Source organism: Ochotona princeps, chromosome 9 (genome assembly GCF_030435755.1).
Source record: "Ochotona princeps isolate mOchPri1 chromosome 9, mOchPri1.hap1, whole genome shotgun sequence".
In the NCBI taxonomy this organism is placed as follows: Eukaryota; Metazoa; Chordata; class Mammalia; order Lagomorpha; family Ochotonidae; genus Ochotona; species Ochotona princeps.
In genome coordinates, this window is record NC_080840.1 from 6,430,176 (window position 1) to 6,458,089 (window position 27,914).

General features: G+C 55.3%; 1 long non-coding RNA gene across 1 annotated transcript in view; it reads left to right on the forward strand.

Moving 5' to 3' along the window:
* Positions 1–27,914, forward strand: part of LOC131481130 (uncharacterized) — a 61,730-nt gene that overhangs the window by 21,738 nt on the left and 12,078 nt on the right. The window contains exon 2 of the long non-coding RNA XR_009246047.1: positions 27,149–27,204. This is a non-coding gene — a long non-coding RNA (uncharacterized LOC131481130). The remainder of the gene's footprint in view (positions 1–27,148; positions 27,205–27,914) is intronic.

Sequence of the window (27,914 nt, forward strand, 5' to 3'; positions counted from 1 at the left end):
TCCATGGGAGAAATAGACTCATGCTTAAGTGCTTGGGGCACGCGAGTGCATTTCCATCACCTTAAAAAAGGGGATGGACAATTTCCTGTCTTCCCTCCCAGTCCTTCCACCATCCTGAGTTGCAGACTTGCCCGCCCAGGGTGCTGTGATGGACAAGAGCTGTGAGCGCTAGGGCTGGAATTTTCTCCTCATGTACCTGATATGGGTGGCCTTCCCCTCCCAGGCGGAGGAGGTCTTGACCTTCTGGGTTTTTCCATGGCTGACACGGTTGGGATAGAGCAGCACTTCCCTGTTGCTATTTCTTTGTGTCTCCCACTACCGTTGCTGGCTGCGAGGGGAACACAGGCTTCCTCCAGGGCCACGTGCAGCTGTGTTTGAGGTCCAAGAAGTCTCTGTGACTTCTTTTTTTAATTTTAATTGATTAATCATTGATACAGAGAGAAGGAAAGACAGGAAGCTCTTCCATGTGCTATTTCACTCCCCAGTGGCCACAATGGCCAGAGCTGTGCTGATCCGAAGCCAGGAACCAGGAGCTTCTTTTGGGTCTCCCACTTTGGTGCAGGGTCCCAAGGCTTTGGGCCATCCAGGCCAGGGACCTGGAAGGGAAATGGAGCACCTGGGATACAAACTGGTACCTGTATATGATACAGGCACATGCAAGGTGAGGACTTTAGTCACTAAGCTACCGTGCCAGGGACCTCTGTGGCTTCTTAAAAGGAGAACAAACTTTTGGGATCACAGAACCGGTGACAGATATCCTTGATTGACAGACAGCTGTTCTACCGGAGAAGGCTGGCATGACTGTATGGCATTCAAGAACAGGTCAGCAGGGCCCGGCGGTGTGGTCTAGCGGCTAAAGTCCTCGCCTTGAACACCCCGGGATCCCATATGGGTGCCAGTTCTAATTCCGGCAGCTCCACTTCCCATCCAGTTCCCTGCTTGTGGCCTGGGAAAGCAGTTGAGAACGGCCCAAAGCTTTGGGACCCTGCACCCGCGTGGGAGACCTGGAGGAAGTTCCTGGATCCAGGCTTCGGATCGGCACAGCACGGGCCGTTTGCTGTCACTTGGGGAGTGAATCACTGGATGGAAGATGTTCCTCTCTGTCTCTCCTCCTCTCTGTATATCTGACTTTGTAATAAAAATAAATAAATCTTTTAAAAAGAAAAAGAAAAAGAGCAGGTCAGCAAATGTGGCCCACGGTCTGGCCAGGCCAGCAGTGAGTCCCGTGCCAGGTTGTGCCCATCACCCCACAGTCAGGAGAGACGGTCCTTGTTTACTGTTGGGGCACAGGGCTCTTAGAGTTACGTGGAGAAAGCTGACCCGTGCAACTGTGACATTCAACTCCATCATAGCAGAGGGCACCTGGCTGCCAAGCTTGAGCAGTTTCTCCCTGCTTGCAGTCAGGAAACGGGAGCCCCAGCCCAGCCCCAGCCCAGCCCCTGCCCAGCCCCAGCCTCAGCCCAGCCCAGCCCAGCCCCTGCCCAGCCCCTGCCTCAGCCCAGTCCAGCCCCAGCCCAGCCCAGCCCCAGCCCAGCCCAGCCCAGCCCCAGCCCAGCCCCAGCCCAGCCCCAGCCCAGCCCCTGCCCAGCCCAGCCCTTGTCCCTGCCCAGCCCCAGCCCAGCCCAGCCCTTGTCCCTGCCCAGCCCCAGCCCCAGCCCAGCCCCTGCCCAGCCCCAGCCCAGCCCAGCCCAGCCCAGCCCCGCCCAGCCCCTGTCCAGCCCCAGCCTAGCCCCTGCCTAGCTTCAGCCCAGCCCCTGTCCAGCCTCAGCCCCAGCCCAGCTTCGGCCCAGCTTCAGCCCAGCCCCAGCCCAGCCTAAGCCCAGCCCCTGCCCAGCCCCAGCCCAGCCCCTGCCCAACCCCAGCCCAGCCTCTGACCAGCCCTAGCCCAGCCCAGCCCTAGCCCCAGCCCCTGCCCAGCCTCTGACCAGCTCTAGCCCAGCCCAGCCCAGCCATGAGCTGTCCATGTAGAGCCGTGCACCTGGGTGATTTCAATGTCAGTTCAGTGCAGTGGAATGAAACACAACCTTCAGTCCTTGGTCACACAGACTGCTATTGAGAACTCAGTAGTCACATGAGATAGTGGCCAGTCCGGAGGACGCAGGACAAAGCTGACTGAGAACTTTACTGATCTCACAGAAGACTGGCTTGTGCCTGGGTGCCTCTCATGCTGTGCCACTTTGCTGGCTTCTAACTCAGCTGGCGCATAATCACAACCATCAAGGACGAAAAAGGAAGGTTGCACGCATGCCTTTGGCTGTTTCCTGCACGGTCGCTTTTGTAGGGTGTCCATCCATCCATCCCTCCCTGTTCAAGAACGGAATCACTTTTCAAGTTTCTTTGAGGAGCCCACGTGTAGCTGTGATGTATTTGACTCTGTGCAGAAACTAAGCCACACAGAATTTGAGACTAAAAAGAATTTGTTTGGGAAAATATTTATTTTACTTATTTGAAAGGCAGGGTGACAGAGAAAGAGGGAGAGACAGAAAGAGATCTTCCATCAAATGGCTGCGATGCAGGAGTTGGGCCACGCCAAAGCCAGAGCCTGGAACTACTGCTGGGTAGCCCGTGTGGATGCTGAGGGCCCAGGTGTTTGAACCCTCTGCCGCTGCTCTTCCAGAGGTGTAACAGGGAGCTGCATCTGCAGTGGATCTGAACTGGCATCCTGACATGGGATGTTGGCATTGAAGACACAACCTAACCGTAGTGCCAGATCCTAGGACTTGCCTGAGATTTTTACAAAGAGTAAAGAGGGAGATGTGCGTTCAGATGCTTCCATGATGGCAGGCAGGTGTGACACCAGCTGTGACCTCTTGCGAGGGGCGGAGGCAATGACCATGGTGTCCCCCAGGGCTGATGGCATGAGCAAGAGAGTCCTGGAGACTGGCAGCAAGAGAGCTGAGGACCCCTGAGCTTCCTGGGCCCTGTTGGCTCTTGTTATTGTCTGGCTTTCTCTGCGAGGAAGGATGCTCTGCCTCTCCTCGTCCTCTCTGGCTTCGCTCTCTTGACATTGGCATGCCCTCCTGGTTTCCCGCTGGACCAAACAGCTTCCAGCCCCGTATTAGCAGGTGCTTTGATATTCCGGCTGCTCTGCATTTGTCAGGTGGGGCCTGGTTCCTATGTCTTTTTGACATTTCCTTCCAGTAACCCTTTCCCAGTAACATGACTGTCCTAGCTCCATCTTGTGCTCCCCCTACCCAGTGGGGGCGTCCATACTTTGTCAAGGAGACTTGATATCAAGGAAAATACTTAGGAGCCATATCCTGCTCGCCAGTGTAGTCCCTGGTGCTGGGAGAGCATTACTGCTGAGCCTTCTGAACAGAGCAGGCGGGTGTGTGCATGAGCACTCACACACACACACACACACACACACACACACACACACACACACACCATGTTGTGCACATACATGCCTACATCCTGCACACATCCATGACATAGTAGATCATCACCATACCCTGCCCAGCGTGCACTCACACTCAATCCACATCTATCATGGTGCCAAACCCTACCCTCAGCCTCCTCACCACCAGCACTGGCCGCCACTCTCATTAAACTCCAGCCCAGGACCCTCTTCTTGGCTGCCACCTGGGAGTCCAAATGCAGACAAGGATACCGCCACCCTAGCAAGCCTGTGAACAGTTGTCACATCAGGCACTACCTGTCTACTAACATCAGAGACCCAAGAAAGGCCATGGTCGCTGGACTCAAATCCGAGCAGAGGGAGAGAGAGCTTTTGTGTCCCAGACCAGGGGTCTTGCCGGTGGGGGGAGGCAGGCTGCAGGCTTCTTCACTCTCCAGGGACCCAACCAGAGTCCAGGAGGGGTGTGGGATTGCAAGTGAAAAGTGAACACTTGGGGTGGCTGTTCAATGGCAGTGGTGGCTCCTGGCTGCTCTTCAGCCTGTGCTTGGTGAGGGTCCAGTGGGATGACACCACTGGGCCTCTCTGATGGAGCCAGCACCGCCCACCCCATCCCCTACTCCCAGCCTAGGATTTCCTAGCAGAGCGACTTCAGCCCATTGGCCAGAGCCATAAGTAGCTCCTCCACGCCCTCAGCCCCGCCCACAGCAGTCCCAGGCTGCCTGGGTTCTGGATAACAGCTAGCTGAACCCATGCATCTCGTTCCTGTACCACGCTCTGTTCTGCTCCTGCTCTGCACTTCCTCACCCGGGGGTGGGAAGCCAGTTTGCTAGAAACACACCCCAGGGCAGGTCCAGCCCCAGGGATGTTCAGGGACCCGGATCAAAAGCCCCAGAAGAGAGCTGAGCTGGCAGCTGAAGGCTGAAGTCAAAGGGTGTCCAGGGCTGCTTGGTGCTCCTCCCAACCCCCACCCCAGTTGGGCCTGTTTTTCTCTGGAATGACAGCAGTTATTGGCTGCCCCAGAGTGGGCTGCAGCCCAGGCCTTCTGATTAGATAAGGCCGCTCGTCCTGGCTGTGCTCAGATAGGGAAGTGGCAGCAGAGGAGCCAGTGGAATTTCCGCTGAGATAACCTTTCAGTGAAGAGGGTGAAGAGCGAAGGAGGCCAGGGCAGAGCAGACTGGGGTGGCAGCAGTGGAAGGGTGCTTTTCCGGAGGGAGCAGGCCTTCGTGATTGTGCCATCCTGCTGGGGCCTGGCTTGGCAGCACTCTTTGTTTATTCTCCCCGGGAGGGCTTTCCAGCCTCAGAACCCTGGGGGAGCCCTGGAGGTTAAGCACAATGGGAACTGTATGCTCTCCAGGGAACACCCAGGTCCCTGGAGCACAGCTGGGGAATGGCAGTAGGATCTGTGTGCCACCAGGGGCTGTGGGATGCACCTGCTGGGTCCTCTGAGTCCTTGTCCTGGGGCTAAGTCCCTGCTCAGCCACACTTCCCCTGCACTGCTGAGGGTTGACCTCCAGGTGTGGCCTACCGCACTGCTTTCCAAGGAACTGGTGAGCTGCACAAACTGGAACACAAGTGGGGCTGCGTGTGGCTCCTTCACTTAACAGCCTTGCTTATGGGGACGAGTAGAACTCACAGGGCTAGGCTGGGAGCTGGTTTCTGTCACTTCTCTGTAAAGGGGAGGATCTGGACTTGGAAGACGTCCCCCCCCCCCCCCCCGCAAACCTGGGCATGTCTACTTGCTGAACTGCCTCTCTGTGGGCCTTGCTGGCTGATTCTCTTACAGTTGTTAATTTGGTAGAAATGGCTTCTGTGGCCAAGATGAAGAGAATGGCAGAACATGTGCGGTGCCACACTATGGCTGTCAGGGGTGAAGATGGCAGGTTAGTCATGCGCACACAGAAAAGTAAGGCAGCTCAGCCTTTTGTGGCTTGTCCTGGGCAGGGATAATGGGCTCATTTATTCCCATATCCTTTCAGTAGATCATGTCTGTCTTACCTGAAAAGAGAAGGGGTAACAGGATCCATTCACTCTCCATGTGCCCCCGCCAGCCAGGGCTGGAGCAGGCTGCAGCCGGGAGTCAGGACCTCCACCCTGGTCTCCCGTGTGCTTGGCAGAGGCTCCAAGCACTTGAACCATCATCCTCTGCCTCCCTGGCACATTGGCAGCGAGTGTCCCAGTGTCCCTCAATGGGGTTTGGATGAGTGCCTCACATGCGGATGCTGGGTTCCTACCAGGAAGCTGGTTTCTGCTCCCTGCTGTTCTGTCTGCCATGGTGCACCCTCTCCACATAGCCCTAGGTGGGCCTGCTCGGGCCCGCATTACCATCCTGTGCCTGCTCCCTCCTACGCAACCTGCCAGACCCAAGAGTGTATGTAGCTCCTGCCCTGGTTGGCTGCAGGCTCCGGGAGCACAACTCTCCCCTCAGTTCATCTTCTAGAAAGTTGAGGCACTGAGGGTTGCAGTCAGGACCCTCCTGGTGCTCAGACTTGCCCCTGCTGTCCACAGCCAGGTTGCAGGGCAAGAACACGAGAGTCCTGGGTTCCTTAAAGCAACTTTCCTGATGCCTTCGCCACTCACCCCTGTGTGACCTTGGCCTTGCTAATAAAATGGGGCCAAGAGTGGTGGTTCCTGTGAGGAGGTGCAAGCAGTAGAGGATTCCCGAGAGAGGGCTTGGGTTTGCACAAGCCCAGTGCACCTGTCTGGTCGGCTTCTCTCCAGCTCCCATCGTGAGCTCTGTTATCCCATCCTCCCCTGGTAAGGTTTTGTGAGTGTCAAACAGCACGAGGACTTCCAAGGCGTGCTGAGTACGTTGTAGACCTCTTTACTTCACTTTGAGGTTGAGCTGCCCGGGATGAGCTGCAAGCACCAAGCATGGGAGCCGGGGCCCACCTGTGCCAGCTGGGGAGGCTGCCTGGATGTGGCCAAGACCTTCCTGCAGCATTAGCCACTGTCTCCAGGCCCAGTGACCTTGCCAGTGCCACTGTCACGGGGGGGTGGGGGGGGCAGGGCCACCAGAAACATGGAAAATTCCTCTGTGCTTCTAGAAGCCAAGCCCACAGACTAAAGCCTTCTCCAAATGGATTTGTATTTTTGTTGTGCCCAGCTGGTAAGCACGTGGGCATTTTTTTAGATAGCTCTTGTTCCTGAGGGCATCAGACTGTGTCCTTCCTGCTTCTGCTGCCCATGCGTCTTGTGGTGCTGGGACAGCGTCCAAATCCCACAGTAGCCGGGCAAGGCTCGCCATGACCCAGACCCTAGCAGGGCCCCTCTGGCTCCTTCCTGTGGTCCCTGCCCCCATCTCCTTCCGCTGATCCGAGTAATCCTAAAAGAATTCACAGTGTGGATGCCAGGCGCACAGGCCCGAGTCCCAGCCACATTCCTCCTGCTTACTGTGTCCCTGGGAATGCAGAGTGACCTCTCCTGTTCTCTTTCCTCACCTGCGAATTGGACATCGAGATCACAGCAGCGTTTAGGATGAACAGGATGTGTCACAGACCCTGTTAGACATGTAAGAATCTTTACAAGCTGCAGTTACACCCCAGGGTACTTCTGAGAGCTCTGCAAAATGGAAGAGTAAGTTTATTTTGGAGATAAAACCTTAACCGCATGCAGAGCTTTCTCATGCTAGGCATTGTCTGTAACGTTTCAGTGTACCTTTGTATGGGAGACATAGCCATAGCTGCAAGTGAGGAGATAGATAGAATGGAGCCTGGCTTCTCTTTACCCTGGCCAACACTGACTCTGAACAAAGCATCTGCCACAGCGGCAGCATTTGGCCTGCAAGGTTTATACCTGCTGTTTTCCACCTGTGATGCCCTTGTCCTGCCTTCCGAGTGAGTTAACCCCGGCTTCAAGCCTCAGCTTGAGCCAAGCCTCTCGTGGGAACCCTTCCTTGCGACTCAAACCCTGTGCTCAGCTGGGGACCTCTCCCTGCGCACCTGATGTGGTTTGGATCTCTGACCACACTGTTCTTGTGAATGGCTCGGCAGCCTGTGTGTTTCCTGTGTTAGCCTGGGAGCTTTTTCAGCGTTCCCAGGCATCCAGCAGGCTTTTGCCCCTCCTGGGACCTCTTCCTGCAGCTGTCGGAGGGATGGAAGGGAGAGGTCCCTGAGTCGTCTGGCCATGGCCCCCCCATGTGCTCACCAGCTCCCTGGCATTCTCAGCAGAATTCCCACTCTGAAGATCTGTGTGCCCCGCATTAAGCGCAGCACACACCCGGCTGCCATAACGAGCTACCCTTTCTAAAAATGATGGGGGGTGGGGCAGGGGACCACAGCTGCCCATCTGACATCTGCTGGCTGCTGATGGTGCTGGGTGCCCTGGGAGGAAAACCCGGCCCCATGTTCCTCAGTGAATGAGGGCAATGTAGGCCCAGCGAGGGTCCCCTGCTGAAGGAGTGGCCTCCGGGAGAGAGGAGGCCTTCAGGTAGGGAGTTTCTGCTGAAACTGACTCCCTGCGCTTGGCTGCCGTGCAGGTGGGGAGGGGCTGTATCTTTCTCCCTCATCACTGAATAGCCCCCCAAAGTGGATACTTGCCCCAAGCAGTTTCCAGTCTGCCTTCCCATCATGATTTGCTGTGTTGCTAACCTAGGTTGATCCTGGTACAGCATAGATTTTTTTACTTAATGCATTTTGCTTTTTAAAAAAATATTTATTTTTATTGGAAAGGCAGATTTACAGAGAGAGAAGATACAGGAAAGATCTTCTATCCACTGGTTCACTCCCCCGAGTGGCGACAATGACTGGAGCTGAGCCAATCTAAAGCCAGGAGCTTCTTCCAGGTCTCCCACACCAGTGCAGGGTCCCAAGCCTTTGGGCCATCCTGTACTGACTTTATGCCATTTTCAACATACAGTGGGGTTATTGGGACACACCCCATCACAGAGCATTTGTGCAGGAGCCCGGGGTGAGCTTCCAGGGAATGTTCTTGGATTTCCCTTGAGCAAATCCTGCTTTATAGTTGCGTAATATTCTCAAGTGGCAGGGCCATGTTTGAGTGACATACTGCCCCCCAGATGTGTTGCCTTTATTGTGGTATGTGCTGAACAGTGGACATCGTCCACAGCATCGCACGATCCTTTAGCATTTCCCTTTGTGCTACATCCTTGGCCAAGAAAGGTGTGGAGGACTTGTGCCACCTGCCTCTTGTCTTAACTGTGCGAAGAGAAATGAACTTAAGGTCAAGAGTTGGGAGAGCATCCAGGGCAGAGACCGAGGCCCCATAGCAGGGCAGCATCATGTGACCATGGGAAGAGGGTGGAGTCACCGAGCGGGACACAGAATGTGCAGGGAGGACTTCACTCCTGATACAAGACACATTGCGCCTCGTGCCCGTCAGTTCTGGGTAGCTCCTGTGCTGTGATGGTGATCTGGGGTGAGAGTGGGCTACGCTGGAGCCTGGAAGTCATCTCCAGTTCATGTGGAAAATGGGGTGGGGGCTGATCCTGGCCAGTGGGGACTGCGTCACAAGAATGGTGCCATTCCGTGCCTATGGGGGTTCCTTTGCCCTGGCGCCTCGAGAACTGCAGACCTGAAGAATATGGGGCGCAGAGGAGCAGACACTCATGTGCCAGTGCAGAGCAGGTGCCCAGTGTACGTGCAGAAAGCTGGCTCCCCAGGAAAGTCGTTTGAAAGAAAAATGTTCCGCAGCTGTGGCAGCCTGAACCCAGCACTTGGTCAATTCCTTAGCAGTCGGTGAGAGTGAGCGTGGATCAAGTGAATGAAGGAGAAAGTTGTCCTTTTCAAAGCTGTGCTTCCCCGCTGCAAGTGTAAACACGCCCCAACACACACACATACACACACACACAAGCACACACACTGGGTTTGGCTGTCCCAGCACCTGGGCTGAAGAAGTTCTGTCTACAGCTGCCAAAAGCAAGGTGCTGGCAAATCGCCAAGAGTGCCCCCTGCAGAAGCACCCCAGGGTGCTTTTCCATGTTGCTGAGCAGCCTCATGCAGTGGCCTGCGGTGGTACCCTGACGTTATTCCCTATGAAGGGTTCTGGCTATGAATGTGGTCCATAGTTGACATGAACCAGGACCACTGACTAAATATTTACTCTGTCATTGAAGCAGTAACAATTATACATTCTTCTTGTGGCCACAAATAGCACTGAAGCAAGGCCTAAGTACTTAGCAGGACAGAAGGAAATGAGTGAGAAGAGGGCTGTTGTTTCCAGATCTTTATCACTCCTGGCAACTGCCACTGTAGCTAGAAGTGGTCCGGAAAAGGCAATGAAGTCTTAATATTGTTGGCTTTGACAATAGCAACTTCATAGAAACTTCTGGGAACATAATTTAAGATTCACACTGGTTTAAGAACCCAAATTTAAGGACACATTCTTAGAGGTAGGGAAGAAAGTAGCGTTTCAAGCAAGCTCGTAACAGGTGCATCCACAGCCAGTGCAGTGAACCAGTGTGTCCCAGTCCTAGGCTCTGTCCAATGGGTCATGGTTCATAGTTTCAGGAGGATTTTGAGTTTGATGACCTAATTTCACCTACCTTTCAGAATGGAGCTAGGTTATATTAAATGCTATGTTTCTTAGTTAGGTCTTGTGTATCTCTATACCATAAACACATATCCACACTGCATACATACGCTAGGTGTGTACATGTGTGTATGTGTGTATCATCTATATTATGTACAAGTTCACCATATATTTTTATGTATTTGTATATATAAAACCCACGAGCATTACGACAGCAGAAATAACCGGTATTACACCGTGTCTAAAAATCGTATCTGAAGGTAGCACTTCCATTCCCTCAGCAAAGAGGGCTTACTGGGGAACAGTGCTGTGTTCAGCGTGGCTGTGTGGACCACAGTGGCTAACGTAGGAGTCTGGGTGGGAACAGAGATGAGCTGGGGCACCAGGGATCTGCAGACCCTTGCCCCACATTTTTGCTCCCCTGGACTCTGCACCAGGGGCCTGGAGACAAAGTAGGGAACAGCTGCTCCTCCCCCTTGGCTGCCTAGGCTGCTGCCTGCCCTCAGCTTCCTCACAGTGACCAGCAACAGCCAAGCAGGGATGCCCCGGCTGCAGCCCTGGGTGCTTTGCCCACTCAGCATGCCTGTTCCTGAAACACTGTCGGTCTGGAAACTTGCAACGTGAGCCTCGTGCAAGTACATGCCTTCCCTTGGCTCAGACGGCATGAAAAGCTCAGCTTGGGCGATTAAACTCAGGAGCAAAGCTGGTCAAGAGAGAATCCATCTGGGAAGGGGGTGGGGCTCCAGAAGGCCTCTTACTTCTCCTCCCTTTGGCTGTGCAGACGGGTCAGTGTGATGGCATGCACCTGGAACACAGCCCCAGTGGGTCTGGCCAAGTCAGAGATCTGGGGATGTCCCAGTGGACAGCAACCCCTCCTTGGCCAGCCCCGGGGGGTACTCGTCTCAGTGTCCCTGACCCGTCAGCAGAGGCAGGAGGATCTGGGTGTTGACAGTGCAGGTGCCTGGTGCCAGCTACACTGAGATGACCACGTGGGCACCTGATGCCCAGCATAGGAGTCCTCACAGCTAAGCCCTGAGCCTGGAGGAGGCTGCCTGGCCAGTGTGAGTAGCAGCAGCTCGGGAGCCTTGAGCATGGGAGGGGCTCTCGCGCATGAGTCAGTGGAAGGGGACAGGTGGGTCACAGGGCCCTTGGTGGCCTTTGAGGATGCTGTACCTCCAAGGGGGGCTTCATGTTGTTGATTTCTGGGCTTCTCTGGGAAACCACTCCCAAGCCCACTGCTGGACCAGGAGTCCAAGGGATCTCCTGCTAGTCCATGCTGACCTCTAGCCTCTCACCCCAGCCTTGGAGGCAGGGAGCACCCCTGTCTGCCAGGCCATCTCCCCTGTAGGCCCAGCTCTGTTTTCCATTTCACTAGAGGGTGCAGCAGATGGCTGAATTCCAAAAGCCTTCCTGGAAAAGCAGCAGCTTCCCAAGCTCCTGCGGCTTCCCTAAGATGCCTTCTTCTCTCCCCACAGCCAGGAGCTCCATGTCCTGTCTGTCACCAGGGCCCATGTGACATGCTGCCTGTTGCCCTTCTCCGTTAAGCAGTACATTCCACGGAGCAAGGCTGGCTGTATCCGTATCACCTGCTGTGCAGCCATGCCCTAAGTGTTCACTCGGCGTGAATCCGCTGCCTTGGTGCTCCCAAGTCCTCTGTGCCTGGTCCATTTCGCTCACTCATTGTAGCCTTTGCACATGCTGATCCTTCTGCCAGGAACACGGTTCCCTACTTCTGCATCTGGCAAGTGCAACCTCAGGCTCTTCCTCAACTCTCCCTGGTGTGTTCTCAGGGAGCCACCTGGCTTAGCGAGCTGTGCTGGGCTCGGGGAGCAACAGGACTCATCAGGCCTGCCCTCTGGTTCCTTCCTGCTTACGAGCCTGTTCAGCCTAGGAAACCTTTCCTGAGAAGGACCAAGAAATAAGTGTTTTAGGTTGGACGTCAGACTGTGTGTCCATCGACAGCCTCACTGCAGCAGGAGTGCAGCCATAGGTAACACACAAATGGCTGGAAGTCCTTGCCCTCCTGGTGGCTGCAGGTGTCTGGGAGTTCAGCGGAGTCCTGCATGAGGTCTGCATGCAGTGGTCTTGAGGGGATCCAGGCTCGGCTTCTGACATCCCACGTCATCCCTCAAGGCCCCAGCCTCCAATTTCGAAGCCCCCGGCCAGCTATATCCAGGACCTGTCTGGATGCCTGCATGATGCTGTGATGGGTTGAGGCCAAGCTCTTGCTTCTTGCGGTGGCGCCTGCCTGGGCTCCGAGTGGCCCCGGAGACCAGGTCTTGGGTACATGTCTGCAGGGACAGTGAGACTCCCAGGGCTCTGTCACTGCGACCTTGGTGGCAAATGTCATTTCACCGGAGGCCCCCCAGCGGGCAGCAGGGATGTGAACCCAGCAGTGTGAGCCCAGGGAGCTTGCTCGTAGCCACAGTGCTGAAGGACAGAGGGAAGGACTCAGGTACATGCGGGAGCAGACCCATCCCTCCCCGCTACCTCCACCCCCAGCTCCAGAGGAGGGCGGTTGCACAGAGGTGGGAGTGGTTTGCCCAGGACCTCATAGCCTTGGGAGAAGCAGGTGACTCAATCTCCAACTCAGAGCTTCACCCTCAGTGCCAAGCCTGTTCTTTGGCTCAGCACCTGGGAGCAAGCAGAGGCGAAGCGTGCCTCCTCCTCTCTACCCACTCCAGCCAATGTGAAATAACCATTGTCCTTACCCTTCGCCGAGAGGTCACCGGACAAAGATGCAACTCTGGCAGCAGGGCTGAGGGCCCTGGGGGTGGACAGACCTTGGCCCGGGTGGACTGGGCCCAGCTCCTCACCCCTTGGAGCTGCTGTCTTCTCATCCCCCTGGAGCTGTTACCCCAGAGTGGCTCAGAGTGGCGCTGTGTTGAGGGTGGGGCCATGGGGGGCCTTGGGCCCCTCAGCACATAGGCTTCCTGTCTCTGCTTCCTCATCTGTCATGCCAACCAGGAACTAACATGTGCCCCACCTGCCTACGATGCTGGAAAACATCGCTAAGCACCCCTCTTCTCAGTGGCCTCCCCAATCCAGGAAGTCGCGCTGACTAGTTTCTGCCTGAGCAGCCAACGCAGCTCACTTTTGTGTGCCTGCGCTATAATTGCAGGGTTTTGCAGTGGTTTCTCTGTTGCCTCAAAGTCCTGACATTGTTGCCTTGTGGGATGTGTAATTGCATCTCAGGAACCCACAGCCTCTCTGGGTAGCTGCCACCTTCTCTGGGGACAGATGTCTCCTTACAAAGGAAGCCATTTGCTGCTGGAAGCCAGCTATGTGATCCGTCAAATCCCCCAGGGAGCCTCCCCGCTGACATTGAGTGCCTCTGGGCGGTGGAGGAGCCCTCGGAGTCCTTCAGGGACTCCTTCTGTGTCCCCCTTTCTTGATCTCAAACAACCCACAGCAGCCCAAACCCCCAAGCTCTGAGGCACAAGCAGTGGTGCTACGGACTGTAAGCTGGAGGAGCCCAGGACAGTTTGCAGGAGTGGGAGGGGTGTCCTCAGGGCCAGGGCTTGCCAGGGTGAAGGCTGCCCAAGCCCAGGCCAACCTACCCATGCCAAGGCTGCCTCTGTGAGAGCTGGAAGGGGTGGTGGGACCTCCTGTGCAAAATGCTATTGAGAGGGAGTGTGTCTGGGAGACAATCTGGGCTTGGGTCTAGGTTCTAGCACTTGTTAGCTGGGCAATGCTGGACAAATTCTTAGCCTCTCCGTTTTACGTCATCCTCTGAGGCACTGGCGTGAGAGGATCTCTTACAAGCCTCAGTAGCTGAGTGAGGAACGTGTCTTAATACTGCCTGCAGGCTCTCAGAGAGCACGTCCGTGGGAGTGGCTGAGCGAGTCCGTGTAGCAGTCAGTGGCAGCTGAATGACAAGCAGCTCCTCAGGCTGGCAGGAGAGCCTGCATTCTGATTGTGTGGTTCCGGGGTGCTCTTGGTTGGGTCTGTGATGGGCCCACGTTGGGCTGCCTGGAGCGTGTTCACCTCAGGAGGACAGGCACTCAAAGCCCCTTGACCCGGCCCCTCTTCCTGCCTCCCGTTACCCAGAGTAAGCCCCACGGCCCAGCTCGGCCTGCTTCCGAGTAGGCAAAGATTTTGGAATGCTGCTAGACGCGCTGTCAGAAAGCAGGTGCACAGACGTTTTTTGAGAAGTTGGGAATCTGTCACTGCGGGATGGGACCAACCCTTGCCGGCCTCTCTCCGGAGGGAACTGGTTCGTGTGTTGCCACAGAGTGGCAGAAGCGACTGCTTTGGTGTCTGTGCCCACTGGCGTGGGCACGGAGACACTCCTGAGATCTCTGTGGAAACCAGTGGGCATCTCCGTGGTATTCCTGGGCGGTGGCTGCTAGTTTAAGGATCACCATGCCCATGTTACAGAAGGAAGGTGGGTGCAGAGAGGTGGTGTGACTGGGCTCAGGGTGTCTAGCGAAGATGAACAGAGCCGGATCCCATGTCAGATGGCTTGGCTGTGGAGCCTCTGTGCCCGACTGCTAGGCTGTGGGTGCGTTACCTGTGGATGTGGGGGGAGCCTCAGCTGCTGCCCTGTGTTGGCTGCTTGGTGACGTGTGATAGGACAGTGAGGGGCAGGTGGGTGGCCTGTCTGTTCTGGACCTGACCTGCCTCCGAGGCTCCTCTGTGCTCTGTAGTCTTTGCTGGACTGGGAGGCCCACCCACCGGGAAGTCGTGCAGCTCCGCTTGGGCAGGTCAGCAGCATGAGGTTCCTGGCGGCTAGCTCGGGCCATGAGCAGACTGGCAGGCAGGCAGGCCGTGTGGGCTGGGCCACGCTGTATCTGTTTGGAATTACACACAGAGCAGTGAGCACAGTTGGCCAGCAACGGCCCCATGCAGCCAGAAAGCCTAGGGAGTTTGGAAGTGCAAACTCCTCCAGTCCTGGTTTTCCCAGCACATTATTCACACTGGGAATTGAGCCCAGGCTTTTCTGTGCCAGCTTGGGCCAGCTTTGCAGGGGGTAAAGTACTGAGGGTATTGTGGCCGGAAGTGTACATCCGCCTGGTTACCTGGCTCCTTAGTCGCTTCGTGCCCCAGGACTGGTCGCCTCTGTGCACCTCAGACCCTCAGCCAGGACAGAGACTTGCATGGTAAGCCACAGCCTGCCTAGGCATGGCTTGGCGGGAAAGGAGGTCTCTGCCTGTGTCGGGGTCATGGGCAGTTGGGCTGGCTCCCCTGGAACCCTCAGACCCAAGGACCTGTGCTCGGCCTCCGAGCTGGGGCTGAGCTAAGGAGGTGAGCTCCACAGTCCTGGTGAGTGCAGCCTGTGGGGGCCAGCGTCACGGCTGGGGGTAGGGGTGCCCCGCACAGCACAGTTGCAGGGGGAGTGGAGGGTGGTGGGTCAGCTTGTGAGTTTTATTTTTCACTCAGGATAAAGTGGTCCATGGCTGCTGATGAAAATTCTGAGAAGGCAGAGAATCATTGGGACCCAAGCAAAGACTCCGTAAACCTGATAGCATAGTCTCCTGGGAAGGGCCCAACTTAGGGTTGGGAGCTGTTTTCTTTCACTCTGGGGGTATTTTGGTTCCTAAATGGTTAAAAACTACCAGAACTGTACTTCATGCTCAGCTTGTTTCTCCAGTGGAACAATACAGTAGCTATTTCTCCCCGTCATTTTAAAATCATCGTGACCTTATGTTTCTTTTAATAGTGTTTTTTTTTTTCCAAAGATTTATTTTATTTATTGGAAAGGCAGAGGGACATAGAGGGAGAGAGAGAGAGACAGAAAAAGAAAGGGCTCTCCCATTTGTGGTTCCATGGGTTAAGGCTGGACCAGGGAAGCCGGAAGCCAGGCACTGCTTGAGTCTGCCACATGCGTGCAGGGGCCCAAGCGCTTGAGCCAGGCCATCGGCAGGGAGCTGGAGCAGAAATGGAGTCACAGCGATTTGAACTGCTGCTCCCATTTGACAGATTAACCCGCCACACCACAGTGCCCGCTAGCTCTAGTCAGGACCTTGTTAACGATGTTCCATCCAGGTTAGGATGCCTCAGGAAACTTGTGGAGAAATGGAATTAGATATCAGTTCATTTTGGGTGTAAAACAAACAAAATGAGGGAACTGGTACCGTGGCAGAGTGGGCGCCGTGGCAGAGTGGGCGGTCTGTGGCCTAGCATACTATGTGAGTGCCGGGTTGAGCTCTGGCTTCTCCACTTCTGGTCCAGCTCTCTGCAAAGGCCCATGGGAAAGCAGCAGAGAATGGCTCAGGCGCTTGAGAGGCTCAGAAGGAAGCCCTGGAGGAAGCTCCTGGCTCTGGCATTGGCTGACCGAGCCCTGGCCAAGGTGGCTATTTGGGGACTGAACCATCGGACAGTGGATCTCTCTCTCTGTAACTCTGCCTTTCAAATTAATAAATCTTTTTTTAAAAACTTAAAATCCATGCATAATTTTGGCATAATGAACATACCCTGTGAACTCTCTGAAGTTCCCTTATATTTGATACCTTGATTAACTTTTATCCTTATGTAAACCGTGTAGTAGCGTTTGGCATTTTGGCTGTTAAAAGGAACATTCAAGTTGGCGTCTTTGGGCTGAGATGTTGCTTGCGCATTGAGCCGTCTCCCGGAAGGACGGTGATGGGGTGGAAGTGGTGAGCTGGCCTGGGCGGAGTCTGTGAACTGCTGAAGGTCGTGATGCGGCAGAGCTGACCAGGCCAAAGCCTCCCATCACAGCCTTCTCCGTATGTACACCTGACTCCAGGGAAAGACCTCGGGCTCTGAAAGAGGCAGCAGGAATTCTGCTGATCTCAGCCAAGTTTCACTGGGACCTGGGAGAGCTAGGAGTCCCCGGAAGAAGCCAGAAACTCAGAGTGTAGGAATTTCCGATAGCCCAGCCTAGGAGCCGCCTCTAGCTAGGTGGGGCACACTGCGACACCGCACCTGTGTGCAGCACATTGTCCCTCAGCACCTGCTGCTGTGCTTGGGCCTTGGCTGTTGGCCTTGTGTGTCTCCAGCCTACTCGGTGTCGGCTCTCTGCTTATTGCTCATTATCAGTTCCCCCCAGAATGTGAACCCCATTCATTCATCTGTTTGGCTTCTTGCTGGAGTCCTGCCTGATCAGGGACAGAACCCGACCCTCACAGGTCAGGTAGGGCTTAGGGTTACAGATTAAATGATTGGGGAAGGAGTAGAGCCAGGACTCGAACGGCACCCTTATAGGATGCTGGCGCCACAGCTCTGCGTTTCTCCCTTCTCAATGTGGGCCTGGTGTGTTTTCAGATCAAATACGAGCAACTCTGCTACCTGGAAGGTGACCCCATCATCCCTCCCCCTGCCGCGACAGCCTCCTGGACATATCCGCAATATTTTAATTTCTTAGTGAACCAGGATTTTTCTGCCTTGAATGTGTGTGAGAACATTCTAGAATGTGTGTGCTGATTCACCTGGCACTGGTATTTACTCAGGAGTGGGGGTGCTGGGACTCACTTGCCCCAGGCCCCACACCAATGCCCCCCTGGCCGATGAGCCCATCCTCCCGGAGCAGGGCGGGAGAACCCGCATCCGCACTTGGCATTGTGCAGCCTTCCAGTTCCCGCCAGGTTCTTGGATGTCAAGGATGTCTCCTTGTGTTTTTATTAGCATTTCTCTGATTGCTAATGAGCCCCAGGCCTCCCTTGGTCCTCCCTGCCCTCAGCCTGGCTGCTCTGGCTTCCTCCACCCACGCCCCAGATCTCTCTCTCTCTACCTTTCTGAATCCCAGGCCAGCCTCTCTACTCCTCCCTGCCTAGAACTGCCTTGCTGAGATCAGACTGCTCCAGCCCTGCCTGCCCTCAGTTTCCCCCTAAGATATAAGCCTGTGGGCACCAGGCCCTCTGCTATTCCCCAGGGGTAAAACATTGCACTCTGGGAGAATCTTCTGGCCTTCCAGGTGCCAACAGGTGTTTGAAGTATTGTATAAACCCCATAGCCAGCCAGTGGCAGAGTGCCAGTGTTGGCGTCCTCGTGGTACTTGCCTGGCTTTGTGTTTACCAGGGAGGCCTCCTGCTGGGGGCTGAATCTTTGTGTTCCCAGCAACCACGTCAGCATGGTGGGGGAAGTTGTACCTGAAATGATGGGTTACTCTACAGGCCTTTTTGACAATCCATGGCAACCCTGAAATTCTGTAACCAGGAAATTACTAAGAAAAGGTTCTCCTTGTAGGCTCCTTTCTAAGGTTTCTAAGTGGGGCCTGCCTTGTACAAAGCAGGTAATTGCAGGAGGCCCTGGGCACTGTGGGCTGAGCAGAGGCCATTGTCTTTGGCAGGGTAGTGAGGGACAGCCCCAAGCTGGCTGGCCCTCCAAGTCTACTCCAGATGATGGCTGGGCAGCATCTGGTAAATTATGCCAGGAAGGTCGAGGCCAGTGGAAGCAGAGACTTGAGGATGTTCAGTCGAGGGGCCACGTGGCAGGAATCACTGGGCACAACAAGTGTAAGTTGGTTGGACAATAGGATGTGATGGGGGGCCTCCTCCAGTAAACTGCAAGTGAGCAGGCGCTTGGCACAGCAAGTGGCTGCTGCCCAGTCCTGGGGTGTTGTCACATTGCTGCAGGCAAGTACAGGGCTCCCAATCTCCCTTTCTCTTGTAAAAGAGAAGAGGTGGAGATTGACGTGGGTGATCCTGGTGTGTGAAAGCTGCAGTCATTCTGAGTTTTGCCACTTGCTGTAGAGCCTATTTTCCACAGACTCAGCCCTCAGCCAGGTGTGCTGAGGAGTCTGGGGGACTGAGGCTTGGCTTGGGGCCTTGCCGGAAAGCCTGGGGTACTGGGACTTTGATGGCCACAGAGCACATCTCAGTGTGGAGACCCCCTTCTTCACCCAGAGAACCCCTGCCCACCATGTCAGTGAGCTTGCCCAGCACTCCCCCAAGCCTTGGGCACCGTGGGATGAGACAGCTGAGCACTCGGGTGGCTGAAAGCGAGCCCGTATGAAGGTTCCTGGGAAAGCTGCACCAAGAGCCTGCACTGAGCAGGTTCTGTGCAGCCGCCTCCCAGCAGCAGGAAGCTGCAGGACCAGAGCCCGGCCTGCCTCCTTCTGAAGTGCTTGCAGTCCGGTGCTTGCCATGTAATAGAAACCCCGGCCCATGTCCTTGGCCTCCTTGACCAGTTTGCCTGTGACAGCTCCTCCTGTGTGGTCTCCTTTGTGGTCCTATGGCTCAGGAAAGATGGCTGGGCTTGGAGTTGGCAGAGGCATGAGCAGACAGGTCCACAGCTCATGAGGGTCCTGGTTGGCCTCGCCTCTCTAGTCATTACTGCTCTGGCCCGCATCCCAGAACTGTGGTGAAAGTCCAGTAGCAGAGTGTCCGGATCTGAGATGCCAAGAAAAGTGCTAATGTGATGTAGGCATCTTTGGGTGTTGGATCTTATGCCTTCATGAAGGATGCCATTTGAACTGGGACTGGAGTGATGGAAAGAAGCTAGAAGTCTGAGTGAGTGCAAAGGCCCTGAGGCAGGACGGAGCTTGGAGAGTTCAACAAGACAGAGCCAGTGGGACTGGAACTGAGAGAGCAAATGAGAAGCTGTGAGGGCGAAGCAGAGTGAGAGAGGCGACTCAGGTTACCACCACGGGTAGGTTGGGGCCTGGAGAGGACCAGCTGCCTGGCGTCTCATGGAGGGAACGCTCTCCCAGGATGGCGGCAAGGAGCTTACCCCTGCAGCAGGCTTTCCACTGAGTGAGGACCCCGGATCGGAGAGTAGTAAGCTGGTTTCGCCGTGGGTGTGTGGCGGCCGTGTGGTCTCTGGACCGGAAGACATTGGGTGAGCATGCACAGCCTCCTGACACTTGGAGAGCTGGGCAGGGGAGTCAGGAGACACCGGTGGACCCAGCGGGCCCCGTGACCTAGCACGGTCCTTTGCATCCCTTGGAGATGTGTGACCTCAAGGTCTGTGGAAATGAGGGGGATGGCTCAGGATCGTGTGTCACCCTTGACGTCAGCTGCAGGGCCTGGCCTTCGAGCTTGAGGTAATGACTCCATCATCTTCCATCTCAGTGTGACCTGGGACAGGTGACCTCGCTCCTCCGGGCCTGCCTAATGGGAAGCTGTTTGGCAGATGGAATGCCGTAATCCTCCCGAAGTGCTCGCAGCAGCGCACATAGAAGCAGTTAGCCGAGGAGTTATTGCCGGGCACAGTGTAAATGTTTAATAAATACCAGTGCCCTTGTGTTATGTGGTGCTTCAACAACCGCGTTCTATTCATCTTTGCTGCTATCGCAAGGACAGTGGATCCAATGACATGCGTATCATTCTACCATAAACACTGTTAATTAAAGGCACTAAGCCCAGATAACCTTGCTTTACCGTCCTTAGCAAGCTATAGCTTGATAAGAATTCCCGAAATGTGTTCGTCGATCCTCTAAAGCCCACGCAATGAGTGTTTACTGCCAGAACGTGCACACGTTTCAGAAGGACTTAGCTCAGGTGCCAGAGTGCAGCCCTGCAGCCCCCAAGCAGGAAAATAACAAGGTTTCGTGCCTCCCACTGCGGTTACAGGCACTTCTGGTTATCGCTTCAAATCCCATTTGAAAAGGTCACCGTTGGCATGAATTAGTGTGAAGACCTGGGGGAGAGTTCTTCCTACTTTCTACTCCGCTTTCTGCCCCTACTGAGGTTTCGCCCTGAGTGAAGGAGCAGACACGGCGCTCCCAATGCACAGAGCCTGTGCGTCGCCCTCGGCTTGCTCTCCGATGGTTGCATCCCCACTTTACAGACTGGGAAGCTACACGTGTTTGCACACTGGCTTCAACTGACACCTTCTCAGGAACCCAAGAGAAGCACCTTGGAAAGTGGCATTGGTTGTTGAAAACAAATCCTTTGTTTCGCCAGGTCCGTCTTGGGGTTCTGGTTTTAGAAAGCGGACACTTCCATCAGTTGACAGGAAGTGGAACTAAAAGCCAAGCTTGCTTTGGTGCAGATGCCTGGGACCACAGGGGACTTAGGAAAGATTGTGGAGATCTGTATTCTACATTAAAAAAATGTGTATGGAATTCAGCATGTTTGGCATGTAAATCAACATGTCTTTTTCATTCCATCTCCCGGGAACTCACCTCTTTGGAAGGACTAGTCAGCTTTTTACCTCTTTAACTTAAACTCCTAAAAGGAGCTTCTTGGCAAGGGGAGAGGCTTCCCTCGGCTTCCAGCTTGGGAGTTTGCAGTCCCGTTGGTGGAGGCTGGCAATGGCAGAACACGCGCAAGGGTCATGCCTTCCTCTACCAAGTCTGTGACCTCTCCTGATGCAGCCATCCATGACCCGGCCACTTGGCCTGCCCTAGCAACTTATCCCCATCGCTTCCCGAAACACTGCTGTTGAATCAGACCTCCACCCTGAGCCATGAACCATGAGCCCGTTAGGCTGGAGATAAGGCTTTGCAGGTCAAACACTGGCCTGCGTTTGGGGAACAAAGGCTTGTTCCGTCCCTAGCAGCCCTCATAGGTAAGGAAGTGGACCTCAGGCCTGTCAACTCCCATAACCAAACCACACAGGGCTAGCAAGCATTGGAAACGTGGCCAGTGTAACTGAATGACTATACTTAAATTTGACCTATTCTTAGTTGAAGTGGAAGTTAGTCATGATGATTAGTTAATTCATTAGTGCAAATGAGGAACTTTTTAATTTAAGATTTATGTATGTGTTTGAAAAGCAGAATTACAGAGAAAGAGGGAAAGGACAGAGAGAGAGCCTGTATCCACTGACTTTCTCCTTGAATGGATGCAGTAGCCAGAGCTGGGCCGGGCTGAAGCCAGGAACCCAGAGCTCTGTCTAGGCCTCCCACGAAGGTGGCAAGGGCAGTGGCCGGAGCTGGGCCAGGCTGAAGCCAGGAACGCAGAGGTCTGTCTAGGCCTCCCATGAAGGTGGGAAGGGCAGTGGCCGGAGCTGGAACAGGTTGAAGCCAGGAACCCAGAGCTCTGTCTAGGCCTCCCATGAAGGTGGCAAGGGCAGTGGCCGGAGCTGGGCCGGGCTGAAGCCAGGAACGCAGAGCTCTGTCTAGGCCTCCCACGAAGGTGGCAAGGGCCCAAGCACTCGAGTCATTTTCTAGTACTTTCCCAGGCACAGTAACAGGGATCTGGATTGAAAGAAGCAGCTGAGATTCAAACTGGTGCCCATAGGGGATGGCAGCATTGTGGGCTGCAGTTTAAGCTGCTGTGCCGCAAGGCCAGCCCCGGGAGTTATCTTTTTTGATTTCAATTTCACTTTAGGAATTAGCCACCTGAGGGAGCTTGCCATGTAAGCTAACAGATTAGCCTGCTGGCAGCTGCCTGCAGTAGACACAGTTTGTCCGGGTGAGCGACAGGGCACTTTATTCCTTACAGCACATCAAACAGCCTGTCCGCAAAGTCCCAGGGTGCTTTCTTCAGGAGCCTTTGCCAGGAACTGGTCGGTTTTGTTTGAGCTTCCAGCTGGAGAGGAACTTTGTTCACTGTTGAATTAATTGTCAGCACCCAAGAATGGGCCTGATGTGTCCTGGGGACCCCGTGATTCTTGGCTAAACAACCCGCAGCTCTGGTTCTTCCTAATAAACCAGGAGTCTGCACCAGGCGGTGACTAAGGACAGTCCCTGTGCTCGACAAGGCTCTCACATGGATCAGCTCAGTGCTGAACCATGCAAGGCTCCTGCAGGACCCCACACAGGGATCCAGCGCCCACGAATGATGCCACCGAGAAGGTGTTTCACGGAGGGGCCAGGGAGGCAGGGATAAGCAGAGGTGCTCCCAGCCGGAGCTGAGCTTCAGCAGGTGCCATGGGGAGGCCCCACACCACAGGCCAGCCCCACTCTGAAGCAGATGCCCCCTTAGCCATTTCTGGGTGCTGCCCAGAGAGGTGATAAAGTCTGTGGCCACCTCCCGCACAGGGCATTCCTTGTCTGGCCAGCAGGCAGTTCTCTGGAGCCAAGGGTACCCTGTGAGCTTCTAGAAGCCTAGCCACAGCTGCACCCCACCCCCACCCTGCAGGTGTCCACCGAGCACCCCTGGCATGGCAGCTTCCAGGTAGCCTGACCTCAGCTGAGGCAACAAACACCTGAGACCTGGGCAGGTGGAGTGACTCCGAGGTCACAAGGAGTGACTTGCTCCGAAGGCAAGTCCAGCGGCTCCCAATGGCCAGGCAGCTCGGGTTTCCTGCTCCTGCCTGCACTGGCCTTTCTCTGCGCAGTTGCACAGCACAGTGCTTTCCTCCGGTGTGCCCCTGCTGATGAGCACTGGAGTTGCAGCAAGGAATCGGGGGCTTCCTGCCACTCACACAGTCTGCTTCACACACCAAGCTGCCTGGACCCGCTCCCTGGGTCCTCCTTAGGAAACACTTCTGAGATGCAATTGCTGGCCCCTATCTTCCCACGCTATCTTCTGTGGCTCCTGTTTGCCCTCAGGGCAGAGCCAAAACTTTGGCCTTGACTTTTGGGGTTCCTTTTTGGTTTACCAGCTTCCTTCCAACCATTCAGTCTTGATGTTGCCCATACACCCCACCTCCCTCTGAGATGTGAAAAAAACCAACATTTGCTCCATATAGACTCTCTGCCGGGCGCCTCATCTCAGGCCAGGATGGGGCTGCGGTTGTCTTGTGAACGCCTCACCAGAACCGCCTGAGGTCAGTTCTGTACTAGAAAAGAGAAAACGGAGTTCAGAGAGGCTGATGAACCACGCAAGTCTCAGAGCTGAGAGCCAGCAGACCAAAGGTGGCCCCCAAATCACGCATTAGACCAGTGGTCTCCACTGGAACCCTCCCAGGGCTGGGAATGGCCTCTGTCAGCCCTGTCCACTTCAGTAGCCAGTGGCTACCTGGAGTACTAAAAGTCGGGCCTCTACGACTGAGCAACTGTATCTTAACTTCTAGTTAAAAGTAGCTCCCAGAAGCTAGTGGCTGGAAAGCCTGAGATGTCACGCTGCCCACAAGCTAACACAGCCTGCTGGCGGGGACTGGGAACGGGCATGAGCTCCCACAGTCAGAGGCGGATCTTCCCTGCTCACGCACACAGGCAGGTGGACAGCGTCCTTGTCACTTGTCCCTCAGGTTCCAAGAGCTGGCTTCATAGATGAGACAGATGAGAGGGAGGGACAAACAGAAAAAGAGGGTGACCTTCCATCTGCGGGTTCACTCTGCCAATGGCTGAGTCAGGCAGAGCCAGGAGCCTAGAATTCCATCCGGTCCCATCTGTGAGTGGCAGCGGCCATCTTCCGCACTGGCAGGGAGCTGGAACAGAAGTGGAGCAGACAAGATTAGAACCGGTGCACACACAGGATGCCAGCTTTGCCCACCCCAGCTGTTGAGGTCCTTTCGGGGAGTGAACCAGCAGGTGGAAGAGCTCCCTCTCTGTCTATAACCCTGTCTTTCAAATAACATAAATAAATACATCTGAAAAAAGCATACCCCCGGTACGCTGGCATTCTCCTTTCCTGTCTTCCCTGCTGTGGCACCCTTCTAGGCCCCGGCTGCCCTCCACCTCCTCCCTCGAATGCTCTGCCCTGCCCTGCCCTCTAAGGAAGTGTCTGAGGTCAGAGCCTGTTCCTCCACCTGGCTACTGCCTCCTATGCTGCCATCTCAGGGCTTGGGGGGCAAATGGACCAACAAACAAGGGCCCCCAAGAGCAAAGCTGGAGGTCTCCCAGTGCCCACTATGTGCCCCACATTATTGATGCCCCAGTTTGCTGCTCACTGCTCTCCCCAGACCCAGAGGTGTAGGTGGCCCTCTGCGTTTCTCAGGCAAGGGATTGGGACCAGAGCAGGCTACATGGTGTAGTGAGCTGAGCTCCTGCCTATGGCACCGTCATATCACATGGGCATGGCTGTGTCCCGGCTGCCCTACTAATGATCCAGCTCCCTGTTTATGACCTGGAAAGCAGTAGAGGACATCACAAGGCCCTGGAGTTGGTACCCGTCTGTGACAACCAGAAGTTCCTGGGTCCCAGCCATTTGAGGAGTGAACCAGTGGATGGCCTATCTCTGTCTCCCTCTTTATAACTCTGCCTTTCAAATAAAAATAAAATAAAGATTAGGAAAAAAAAGAAAAGGAAGTGGGGAGAGGTTTCGTAGTGAATCAAGTATTGCAGGAGTTTTGCTGACTCTGCTCATGAGCTGCAGAAGGCCTGCACTGGCCGGAGGACCGGACTCATTTCCTGACCACAGAGGCTGGAGTGAGGTCCGGCAGCTCTCGGGCAGCAGGATTAGACTGTGTTTGAACGACAAACAGAAGCCATGTGACCTTGGAAAAGGCAGGCACTCCCTGTCCTAGCCTCTGCTGCTTTAATTTTTAAAATTTATATGAAGATTTATATATTTTCATTGGAAAGACAGATTTACAGAGAGAAGGAGAAACAGAAAAATCTCCCATCCACTGGTTCACTCCGGCTGGAGCTGAGCCGATCCAAAGCCAGGAGTTTCTTCTGGGTCTCCCATGTGGGTGCAGGATCCCAAAGCTTTGGGCCATTCCCCAATGCTCTCCCAGGCCATAAACAGGCTGAGCGGGAAGTGGAGCAGCCGGGATTAGAACTGGTGCCTGTGTGGGATGCTGTGTCTGGAGGTGGAGGATTAGCCACTTGAGCCATTGCGCACACCCCTCTGGCCTCTGCTTTAAGATTGCAAACAGGGGCTGTGGAGTCAGCCCTTCCCCCAGCTACTTCCTGCCGCCTCTGTGAAGGGACCTTATCTCTCTGTGTGGTGCCAGCCTCTCCAGCTGTGCGGCCTGGGGAGCACTTGCCAGGAAGTGCTGTGTTGAAAGAGCTGTGTTTGATTCTGATCTGTCCCATCCCCCTGCAGCCCCAGTCATCACACCATCACCAGGTCACTGCCAGCTTGAGCACACCTCACCACGTGCCAGGCTTTGGAACCAGGCATCCCTCCTTGCTAGCCACGTTTTGCCAGTGCTGAAACTGGAGCTCAGCTGTGCATGGCCACTGCCTGCTAGGTGCCAGGGCCTGGGTGGAACGCAGTCCTCCAGACCCTTGCCCAGTTGTGGCAAGTCAAACAGTTGTGGAGAGAAGAAAGAAAAATGTTGAAAGGCCTCCTGTGCTTGTTGGCGCTGCTGCCCAACAAGCGAGCCCAGAGGCTCAGTGACTGGCAAGTGAGCAAGCCGAGGGTCAGTGCAAGGTGCCCAGTGAGTTTTATCAGTCAAAGTTCTTGGCTGAGGATGCTGAATACCTGGGCTCCGCCATGCTTGTGCCAGATGGGCGGCTTCTGGCAAGAGGCGGCACACATCAAAAATACTCAGACTCTGTTGCCCAAAACAGGTGGCATGGGCAAGCCCACTTTCGGTGCAGCTGCAGGCACCGCCTGCCTGTAGGCAGGGGCTTGATGCCTTTTCATGGCATGATGTCACTGGCCGTGCACGCCTGCGCTCTGCAGAGGATACTCGGGTTTGACGCCTGGCTCTGTCTGCCCAGGAGGGGTTGTTCAGCTCTGCACATCCCTCATCACCACCCTGGGCTTCAGCCTCCTCCTCTGTGAGATGGGGGTGCTCCTAGGAGCCACGTGCATCCTGGCACAACTGTGGAAACAGCAGAAGTGCACTCCCCCCAGTCCTGCAGACTGGTCGTGCAAGGCCAGGGTGCCGCAGAGCTGGTCCTCAATTGGGATTCTCTTCCCAGCTTGCTGGAGGCCAGCTTTATACTGCATCCTTGTGTAGCCCTTCTTGGGGTGCCAGGGTGTCTCCCCTCTCAGATTAGGGCCTGGCTTGATGACCTTCTTCCCTGTCACCTCCCTGAAGGCTCGGCCATGCTGCAGGTGCACCGGCCCCGACAACAACCTTGCTCTTCTTCAGGGCCAGCCACATCCTGTCCTCAGAGGAGGTGGGGAGCTGGGTCCCTCACTGCCCTCGGAACTGCTGTGGCACCATTTTCCCTGGTGCTGGGTACACAGCAGGTGCCGGAGGCAGGAGGAGGAGGAGGGCAGCTTCCTCCTTTGGTCAGTTCTCCCAAGCCCTGCTTACACTTCTTGGCCTCGGGCCGATAGCCCTCAGTCCCAGGGCCACTGGGAGTCCCTCCTCCCCGCTGCTATGAGTTCTCCAAGTCAAGTGCAACTCCTCTAGGATGGCTCTGCACACTCAGCATGGGCACTAGGGCAGGAAGTGGTGAGAGGTTGCCCAGCAGAGCTCACTGGACTCCCAGTGTGGCTGGGGCACGGGCTTTGCACCCTCGTGTCCCTGGCTGCTGACCAGAGCTCTCAGAGTTGCCTGTGCTGTTCTTGCCCCACACTGGGCCCATGCATACCATGTTAGTGATGAACTTGACCTTGCCCGGCTGAGCACATGGCAGGCCCTCTGTTCAAATCTTGCCACTCTCTCCCTGTGGTAAATCTGAGTTTTTTTTTTTTTTTTTTTTTTCTTATTTTATAGGTAAAGAAATGAGGCTCAGAGAGGTTAAGGATCTCCTCTGAAGTCACACAGCACTGGTAGGTGGCAGAGCTGGGCATGAACACCTTGCTCTCTGTACTGCCCGGTGTTCTTTGCCCCTTCAGGCAGGGCTCTCTGCAGGGACACCTGTGGCTCCAGTCTTTGTCTCAGGGTGAGGAAGAACCCCTAGGGCTGAAAAGTGAGAAGGGCAGGCAGGGTGAGATTTGAGCAGAACAGCCCCTGCTCCAATACAAACCCCAAACTACTGCACACCAGTGCTGGAGTGAGCTCGTGGGATGGCCAGAGTCCACCTGCCCAGGGAGACCCTCCAACGCTCCAAACTCTCTAGGAACCAGGGCTGGGCCACACAGCAGGGGCCAGGCACTTCCTCCCGAGCTGTTGGCCTCGCATCCTGCCCAGGTCTGGTCTGCCACAGTTCTGCACGGTGTGGTTTTGTAGTATTTTTGGTCTGTTGTTTTTGTAAAAGGCTCAGCCAGTCTATTGGCAGAGTTCTGCTTTCTTTTTCCTGAAGATGGCTGATCTGCTCAGCTCAGCCGGACCATGCCCAGCCCAGCCAGGACCATGCCCAGCCAAGGCCATGCCCAGCCCAGCCCAGCTAAGACCATGCCCAGCCCAGCCAGGACCATGCCCAGCCAAGGCCATGCCCGGCCCAGCCCAGCTAAGACCATGCCCATCCCAGCCAAGGCCATGCCCAGCCCAGCCAAGGCCATGCCCATCCCAGCTAAGATCATGCCCAGCCCAGCCCAGC